Source organism: Typopeltis vanoorti, chromosome 19 (genome assembly GCF_054136105.1).
Source record: "Typopeltis vanoorti isolate ZY-2024b chromosome 19, IOZ_Tvanoo_1.0, whole genome shotgun sequence".
Classification (NCBI taxonomy): domain Eukaryota; kingdom Metazoa; phylum Arthropoda; class Arachnida; order Uropygi; family Thelyphonidae; genus Typopeltis; species Typopeltis vanoorti.
The window spans coordinates 64,453,187-64,462,854 of NC_143567.1; the positions used below are offsets into that span (position 1 = coordinate 64,453,187).

A 9,668-nucleotide genomic window follows, 5' to 3' on the forward strand; every position below is an offset into this window, starting at 1 on the left:
GAATTCATTCAGTCAGAAGTGTCTTAGAAGCACGAAATGTTAGATATGAGAGCAAGTGAGTGCTGACAAGAGTAACAGTTTAATTTGGAGGAAACGTTTGGGTAGGAGATTAATAATAATATAAATTTAATCGCGTAGTTTTTTCGTAGGAGTCTGAACATGTTCAAATCAGGAAACTAAAGATGTACAGCAGGAATATAGCTGTTCATTCTATCCTATCATCTATTTGTGTGCCAATAGAAACAGGCTGTCATCCTTTGCTTCTTGCACATTATTTCATGCAGTGACAGAACGATTATTACTATCTGTACTATTTTAGTTAATGTGTATATTCCCTGGATCATTTTACTGTGTAGCAAATGTTACCGCACCTTATCAGACTGGCTGGCTGAACTCTCCTTCAGTGAAACGTCATTCTAAAAGTTATTTGCATATCCCTCACGAGATTAAATTGAAATCTAGTTTATAACAATCAGGTCGCCAGTTTGAATATAAAAATGTTTTGCATTATAGTATAATCACCTACATACTAGATTAAATGAAATCTTTTAACCAATTTAAATTATGGCTATTTTATTTCTATCTCAGGTTTTTATCTAATCATTGTTTCTCACTACTCACAATATATTCCAATTCTGATGATGAATGGGTGCTTAGTTTTATAGATTCATCGTATATATTATTTGAAATATATCTATGGTGTGTGGCATCCCGATCTGTGTAATCCTGGAATATTTGTTATGCCAAACCTGTTCAGCTTAAAATCATAAACAAAATCACAAAAACATGAAACGCCCTTTATTCTCAACTAGCTATTGCAAATTATATTATATAAAACCTTTATATATATTTTTTTTCAATAAATTCATCGCTATAACATTGTAACACTATATAGTTTAGCATTTTTTTATTTATTTAAAGTGTAATAAGGACTTTTTAAAATTATTACTATCAACTAAGGGTGAATAATTGTTAGATAAACGTTCTAGTTCCAATTATATATCATTACCGACCATATAAAATGAAAGAATAACTTCACAATCAACATCGATTATTTGGATTACATATTCTTTTTGTATTACATAATAATAATTTTCTATTTCGGGAATATTTTGAATAATGGCCTCGAAATATTTCTGAAGACTGTTTTTACTTTTGCTGAATGGATATCTTCAATGATTCTGAAGGATTTTCTAACGGTCCACCAGTTTCTGTAAAATAGGGATGATAATGCACTAAATTTTATTAGAAAACTGAATCGACAACAGAGAAACATGAATTACTGTAATTGAAAAGCAATGATAAATATTCTTAGCCTCCTAGAAGGGATTTGTGCTCATGTTTTTCAAATCAAAATAGTTCTCTTATGATAGAGCTATGGAGGCTCTCAACTAATGTTGAAATAGCGTTAACAATAAATAAATAAATTGAAAATAAAATATAATCGAATAAGAAAATGGAATGGGTTGGGCCTGTGAAAATTAATAGCTAGACTAATGCTCAGAAGATTAATCATTAAAAAGACGATGTACTGAATGCATGTATTGAAGAATCCATAACTTACCACACCCCTGATCACACGAGCAATTCTGTAGCAGTTCCTGGTAAGCTATACGGAAAGAGAAAGAAACCATTAGTGGATATTATTTCAAGTGATACTCAACTTTGTCCAGCAAAATAAAATTCGTTACAACTGTTTTATATCAGCCTATGCATACAAATTACATATTTTATCATTCTTTTAAGGAAAAGTTGTCATTATTGTGAAAGTTTGTTCAAAAGAGTTGTCAATTCTTTGTTGATATACGTAATCCATATATATATTATCTGTTTCTTATTTATTCGTATTATATTCCGAATGAGTCCTTGAGCTTCTATCAAGGTGACACGTAATAATAATAATAATTTTTAATAATATTAATTTTAATAATATTTTTAATTAAAATCATGATTACTTATTTAGAATACATTACATTACACCTAATACATACATCTCATACATCGGTTACATTACATACATTTGATTATATTGATACATGTAATCAAATGTATTTAATTCAATCCTTTTTTACTATTAAAATTATGATCGCAGATTGTGATTATATATTTACAACGCATATGATTTACATATGATTATATAAAATACAACTCATATAGTTCGTTTTTTTTTTTTGCAAGAATGAAGTTCATACTATTTTTTCCGTTTTTCTATATAATACATTAAACGGTTTTACTGTACTTGGTAGTTCCGGTTGAATAACATACCATTTTACAGCATTTATACAGTAATAATGAATTATATATATATTTACAATTTTTCATTTTACTGTATTTAAGCACTGCAACTACAGCACTTAAATGTAATAGGTGGATTATCCCCATTTTTTTTTTGTTGATCTTGGTTAAAATGTAATTTCTGAGCTTGCATCCTCGAAGCTTTTTTATGAAACTTATCTGAGGATGATACCCGTTAGTTATTATTCATTGGTTTGATTGCTGTGTTGGAGGTAGGCTAATGTTTGATAGGTTTGATATCCACTACAACAGCCGCAGTAACTAACACACGCACGCACGAGCACACACACACACACACACACACACACACACACGCGCGCGCGCGCGCTCACGAAATTGGAATGTATTGATGCGTCGCTGAACTGGAAGCCTGAACGAATATATTGTGTTTCACTAAATTTGTATGATGTGTAGCGTGCGTGTTTCTTGTTCATAGTGTGTCCTTAGGACTCGTTTCAGGCTATTATAGTTTGTAAAGCTCCTGTATTCAAAAGGACAAATGGTAGTTTATTTGCCACGTCTGCGATGTAGATGCATCGTGTGGCCTTTCCGTAGTGATTGTTATATTTATATATGATATAAATAGTTGTCTGAGGTCTTATTATACGGCATGTATTTCTGCCTGTCCTCTAGTTGACACGAAATAACATTTTAGCATAGCTGCATAGCAAAATAAATGTTTTGCTTTTAGTATTTTGTGTTCTGACATTGCAATGTATATAAGGTCGTTATTTTCTCTTTGTTCCCAAAAGTTCAGTTTCATCATTTTGTACTGTAGCGACATTAATCTATTTACTTTGTAGGGTGCACAGAAAGCATAGGTTGTTATAGTATATCTTAGTATATTTTGGCATAGCTTTGTATATTAGTGTTTTTAGGCGTATGGGAACTATGTCTTTTAACCTGTACAGTTTGACAGTTTTTGTTCGGAGTTTGTTTTGTAGATGGTATGTGACTCTTCCAGTTCATATCTACATCAAAGTTAATTCCAAGGTATCATATTGTTACAACCTGATTGATGGTAGTGGATTTAATGTTCTGTGTTTTTTTTTTCTTATGTCGGAGTGTGGTTATGTTTTATGTTATCAACTGGTCGAATCAGGGGATTTCTGAATATAATTAATTTTGTGTTATCTAATTTTAGGTGTATAAAGTTTTTGGTGAGTCAGTCTGTGATCAGATTTATATCATGTTGCATATTTGTTTGGGCTATGTTTGCGCTATTATGTATGGATATTATAGTTGTATAATATGCGTATTGTAATATCTTACGTTTGAGCGGTAGCTGATTAATATCGTGCGTGTAAATGTTGAGTAGCGTTGGGGAGAGAACAATTCTCTGTGGCACTCGACAGGTTACAGTTAGCTCTCTACTTTGGTTTCATCCGATATTTGTGATATGCTTTCTATTTTGAAGGTAGGTTGCAAACCACCTGTGAAGAGGCCTGTCTATTCCAACATGTTGGAGCTTTTCTAATACGGTTGAGGTGTCATTGTGTCGAATGCTTTAGTGAAATCAATGAAGACTACCGTGGCAATATTGGTTTTATTTAAGGCGGTATTAATTACGTCTGCGAAGTCTTCCAAGAGAGATGTTGTTCCCTTATTTTTCTGAAAACCATATTGTGTTTTGGGGATAATATGAAAGTTGTCTGTATATGTTGCGAATTTCCCAAACACGATTCAGCCCATAATTTGATTCATAATTGGTAGTGTTGCTATGGGTCTGTAATTGCTGATTAAATTTCTTTTTCCATGTTTATATATGGGTGTGATTATGGTAGTATTTAACATACTTGGTATCATGAAGCTGTGTTGTAGGTTTTTTCAGAGGCAGTGTTATTGGAAGCAAAATGTAGCACCTCGTTGATCAGTTGCCAGGTTTGTTCCATGAAGAGATTCATTTGTCACTGTAGTAGTTTCTGTTTGCATTTCTTATTTGCGTTGTAAGACGAATCCTTGTAATCTTATATTCGGTTTTTAAAGCTGCGTTATTTGGATATCGCTTTAATTGTTTCCACAGAGTGTCCTATCTCTGTATATCTAGGATTACGTTTTGCAATATCCAAAGATTATTTGGCTTCTTTCTGATTAAATTCTGACTTTCTTTGCAGCTTTCTTATTTATTTCCTCCAGTGTGAGTTTAATGTTGTTGCATAAGATATCTGTTAGATCTGGTGATCTCACGTGTTCCCAGTAGATTTTACTTATTTCGTGGTGAATATTTCTTCGTCGATTATTGTTTTGTGTTGCTTTTCATATCTGGAGCATTGCATGCATAATGTCTTAGTGCGCAGGACCATGAAGTAATGATCTGCTACTTTGCACTTTATGACTGATGCAGTGTAACTCTTTGGTGGTGCTCGGATGTTTATATGATCTAGGCAGTAAGTAGTTATGGTATCTCCGAATATATCTTCTCTATAACATGGGGTTATTGTTGGTATTAGGTTATACATGATTAGCATGTCTGGTATAGTACAGAGTTGTTCTGGTTTTCGTTTGCAATATTTATGTTTATATCGCCATTTTTATTAGGTATTCGGTTGAGCATATTTCTTGGGTTGAAAGCCAGTAATTGAGTTCATGCAAGAAATGTATCACGTTTAACTTTGGGGGTCTGTAAACAGCATTTAGTATTATGGAATACTCTCTATTGGTGGTATTAATGAATCTGATGCGAAGGGTTTGGGCATGCTCAAATGATAAACAGTTTCTTTTGCTATATTACTTTATGTTCGGTAAATACTAATATTCCACCCCCTCTTTTTGTTTGGGGCATGACCTATGCTGTTGAAAGCCTGGAAGTTAGAAAACAGTTCCTTCGCCATTAGTAACGGCTACTTCTGTTAGGACCAATATATCAATAACATCGGTGTAATTCTTCAGATAAGCTTTTAGTTTTAACCGATGTTTTCTAATGCTTCTGATATTAATATGCAGGATGGAGAGCCCTCTCGCTTATACAATGTATTGTTTCCATGCATCGAGCTATTCAAAAGTGCAATTGCTGTTTGTTATTATGCTGTTGTGTTAAAGGTTTCTTTTTTATCTAATTATGAGTCTTTCGTTTCACTGGGCAGCCTATCTATGCCTTCCAAGCTTTGATTTGTATCGACTTTGAAGTTTGTGACTTTCTCAAGAATATCTTGCCGTCTCTGATAACAGCGATATTTTTTTCTGTTTTTGGTTTTCTTGTTTTCAACTGGTCCTGGTTGAATAGTGGTAAATATTCAGATAGAAAGATTGGTTTATTGTCTTTCAACGTTCCTGTCCTTTTCAACATTTTTTTTTCAATCTTGCTGGTTAGATGAACTATGAGTGGTGTGGGTTCTGGCAAGCCTAGATTTTTTCTTCCTGGGAATCCTATTTACGGTCTGAATGCCGTTAGATTGTAGGGGCATCTCAATTGCATGGCCTAACTTTAAAACAACGTCTGTGAGATTTTCTATAGGTGCAGTTTCAGGAAGATCGTTTATAACAAGATCTTCTTTATATTGTTGCTGATTTAAACTTTCGTATTATAGTTTTAGGGAATTAAGTTCTTCACGGTCTTTCATCAAACTGTGTTGCTTGTCAGTTAGAACGTTACTACTGATTTTCATGTCTTTTACCATTTGCAAACTTATGCACTGTTGAATTATTAGATTTAATAAAATTTTTAATCCACGTTGACTTGTAATTCCAGGATGATATCTCACTAGAGACTATGACTTTGAAGAGCAGAAATTAGTCAAGATTCAGGATATCCTATCTGAACCAAAAATGTAGGCATTGATTCGCTTATAGTAGAAATTTTCGTTTATACACTTTTTCTAATGGAGACCTAGCTAAAACGTTGTTATTCTACAGTAATTATGAAGTACAGCTAATTTAAAAATCATAATTTCAAATATTTAAATGTGATCATCGCAACTTTTGTTATGCCTATAATTATACTAAACAGTTAAAATGCAACTGTGGGCTAATTGATACCCTTAATCAAAAGAATTTTTAAAAAATGTGGAATGATCGGAATCCAGGAAGGATTCTTAACTTTCAAGAAAAGGAATGGAAAATAGTTCACGCGAAAGATTTGTAATTTTATAAGCTCTTTTCGAAGTCTAAATTTTAAATGCCAATATTTAAATGGTATTTTCTCACTATATGTAAATTAATAAATCTGACTATATGCAAATGACTTCACAACCAATTTTGTTCCTTATGTTATTTACTCCATGCAATATGTAGTTTTAGACTGTGAGCACAAGGCACCAACTGTTTCTTTCTCCACTGCCAGAGAGAGCAAAATCTTAGAATGTCATCATTGTATTCCTTCAAATGTCACAAGTAGATTCTGCTGTTCTTTATATAAGGTTAGGAAATCGTGCATCAGTGTAGCAGATAACCGTAACCAAAGTGATATCAACACAGTCAAAAGATACCAAACGCCAACAGGTAGCCTTGACGAAAACATCCCCTAAATCGCCTCAGCAAAGCTAAGAAACAGACATCAAAGAATACATGATGAAAATAGTAAAGTAAAAAACACTTTAAAAGGGCAATGCGAGTCAAATATCTAAGGAAATTAGCGATCCACAACTGCACATCTTTGATCTGCCGCAGTACCATTTTCCCTTTGAAAGGAAGGTGAAGGAAATACTGTTCCTGATACTTCTATTACTTTCAGGAACTTGTCTTACTAAAATAGTAACTGACATGTGTTACTTGAGTTTCTGAATTTAGCAATCGGAGCTCGAAACGCATTCAAGTAACTCGAAATAATAGAAAACATTCTGATCTACTATGTTATAATACTTCATTACATAATTCGAGTTATTAAAATTCGTCAATATTCAAAGAATATTAAATAGTTATTTAATATGTATATAATTCAGAGTACTTCGTAATTAATTAATTTATATATATATATAAATTTAAATTATTATAAAATCACAATCCTAATTGCTAAAGACTGTATTATTATTTATTACCGCTCATGAGTTTAGACTGAAGCTGCACATCTATCTGACCCAACAACCCGGATATTTCTCTCACTGATGCACTAGCTAATTTGATATATTCTCGACCGACAGGTTTCGGAAGGAAACTCACAGTTTTGAAACTCTTAATCAACTGTTAAAATAAAAAAATAATAATTTATTTAGATAATGACTTTTAGCAATACAATTAACTGCATATGCTAGACGAAAAGAAACGTAATCAGCTATAATAAAATTCTCATCCGAGAACAATACATTGCAATTATGGGATGCAGAGATACATTTTGTACGAACATTGCTGAGTATATAAAGACACAAAACATGTGGTTGCTAAATGCTTAATAATAACCTTCGAATAACCATTTTTATTTTCTTGATGAATGAATGATAGAAATGTAAACGACAAATTTATTACTGCAAAGTAGAGGGGTTTTAAGAATATTAAATTATCATACGAGGCATTTCCACCATTTCAAAGTAATTTTTAGCTGATTCAATGGGAAGTTACAAACACTCTGAATAAACCTCAGATGAAAATCACGATATTGCCTTAATTAGCGTTTTGAGTGGTTATTGCCAAAACTTCATATTGATGGTTTATTAGGTATGCTCTATCGACTTCAATGTAAGATTTCATCATCTTCGTCTTCTTCTTCGTAATGCGAATTACGAATTCAGATCCTATTAGTCTCTTCAGATCTTATTATCCATCCTGTTTTGAGGTCTATCCGGATTTCACTTTCAACCCTTTGGTAAAAATATAATTCTATTAATGCACTTGAATTTTTTTTTCTCAAGGACTTCCGAGAAAAGACTGTTTCTGTAATCCAGATTATCTCTAATGAAATCCATGAAATCCATTTAATTTAATATTCCTCAGTGCAATTTATAAAGGCTATTCTATTAAATATACAGAACTAAAATTAACAAGGACAAGGTACGTTCATACAATGTTGCTCCAATTAGCCGTGTTACATCCTTCATTGTTGAATTTCGTTTTGTTCATCAGGGGATTTTAACTCTCATCAGTCTTTTACACTAGTTGTTCTTTCTAACAAGATAAACAGTGGTGCACAAACACTCTGAAATCTTTTTTTTTCATATTTCCATAGCTATGTTTCATTTAACATGTTGCTCCAAAAAGCAGTTTGATAGGAAGAGCATGAAACGGCAGGAACAAATTAATTAATGCTATTACAACTTGTGCAGATAGACACCACTTCTATGACGAAAATCTCATAATTATCAAAGAAATGTTTTAACTAAAGTGAAAGAAAGGTAGCTTTTATTATCTGTTTTGAAATATCTGTTTCAGAGATTTCATGAATGATCTTTCCAATTGGTGAAAGTGCAAATGCGGACTTAAGTTCGCAGATTATAAAACATGAAAATATTTTGCAGGCGGAGAATTCTGTGGCTAATTGGTTCAAAAGACATATTTCGGTGATTACACCACATTTTATTATTCAGTTATACAATATACTGAAATAATAGTTCCCGACAAGTTTCGTAAATCGTAGGATTTACATCTTAAGTATTGAATCGTTCAGTATTGTTCAACGTCAATAACGTTACATATCTGCATTCTGTTATTTGAGTTTATGAATAGCCAGACGGTTATGATTTGTATTTATTAATTTCTCTTGCCTAAACTTTAAGTTATACTATTTACCCCTGAAGATGTAAATCTTACGATTTACGAAAATTGTCGGGAATTATTATTATTTCAGTATATTGTATAACTGAATAATAAAAAATGTGGTGTAATCACCGAAAATATTTTATCAAGAAGGGGTATATGCGGTACTTCATGATAAGGAAAAAGCTGAAATCTGTGCGATGGCATAACACACTTCAGGAGAAAGGTCGTTAGTAGTGCATACGATATAGTTTCCAGGTTCATCTTGAGGAAGCAATATTAAATTGTATACCTAGATTTAGGAGGGTTGATTAAGTAGGAGATAGATGGATGAGTAATATAATTAAGCAGGAAGAAACGCTGCGGAAGGTATATAAAGAGAAAGGTGACCAGCAAACTCAAGAACAGTACAAGATTCAGGAAAAAAAGATGACCAGCCTGGCAAAGAAGGCAAAACCAGATTATGAGAAGAATCTAACCGAGCAGGCCAAAAGAAATCCCAAAGATTTATTTTGTTATGGGGAAAGTATGAGCAAGAATGACTATGAAAGATTACCCTTAAGAAATGATGATGGTCACGTGGTGACAGAAACAGATAAAATAGTTGAGTTACTGAGTGACAACTTTGCAAGGATATATCATCCTAATGTGATTGTTGCTATAACATCTGTGACGGACACTGATGTGGGAACAGGTGGATGAATTGGAGTTTCCTTGGATATCCCAGAATCTCAGTGTAAATAGAAATGTGG

The 9,668-nt window shown here is 32.8% G+C and overlaps 1 long non-coding RNA gene across 1 annotated transcript; it reads right to left on the reverse strand.

Moving 5' to 3' along the window:
* Positions 1-781: 781 nt before the first annotated feature.
* On the reverse strand, positions 782-7,406 carry LOC150096191 (uncharacterized). The gene is made up of 3 exons (XR_016549941.1): positions 7,269-7,406; positions 1,565-1,609; positions 782-1,211 (listed from the first exon to the last, which is right to left on the reverse strand). It is a non-coding gene; the product is annotated as an uncharacterized LOC150096191 (long non-coding RNA).
* Positions 7,407-9,668: the final 2,262 nt, after the last annotated feature.